Source organism: Penaeus monodon, chromosome 32, assembly GCF_015228065.2.
Source record: "Penaeus monodon isolate SGIC_2016 chromosome 32, NSTDA_Pmon_1, whole genome shotgun sequence".
Taxonomy (NCBI): Eukaryota; Metazoa; Arthropoda; class Malacostraca; order Decapoda; family Penaeidae; genus Penaeus; species Penaeus monodon.
Window position 1 is genome coordinate 8,160,312 of NC_051417.1, and position 212 is coordinate 8,160,523.

Sequence of the window (212 nt, forward strand, 5' to 3'; positions counted from 1 at the left end):
TTCAGCGGGCTTGTGAGGGTTAGAAACGGGTCAAGATGGCACTATCTGCTTGACCTTTCCCCTTGCCTTGGCACTTGAACGAAAGAGTACAGTTATCTTCTTAATTCGAAAGTTATGGGACAGAACTAACGGCGATTTCATTGTCTGTTATGATCATGGTACCGGTGATGATGGTGGTGGTTTATTGTTCATATGATGATGATAGAGGCTGT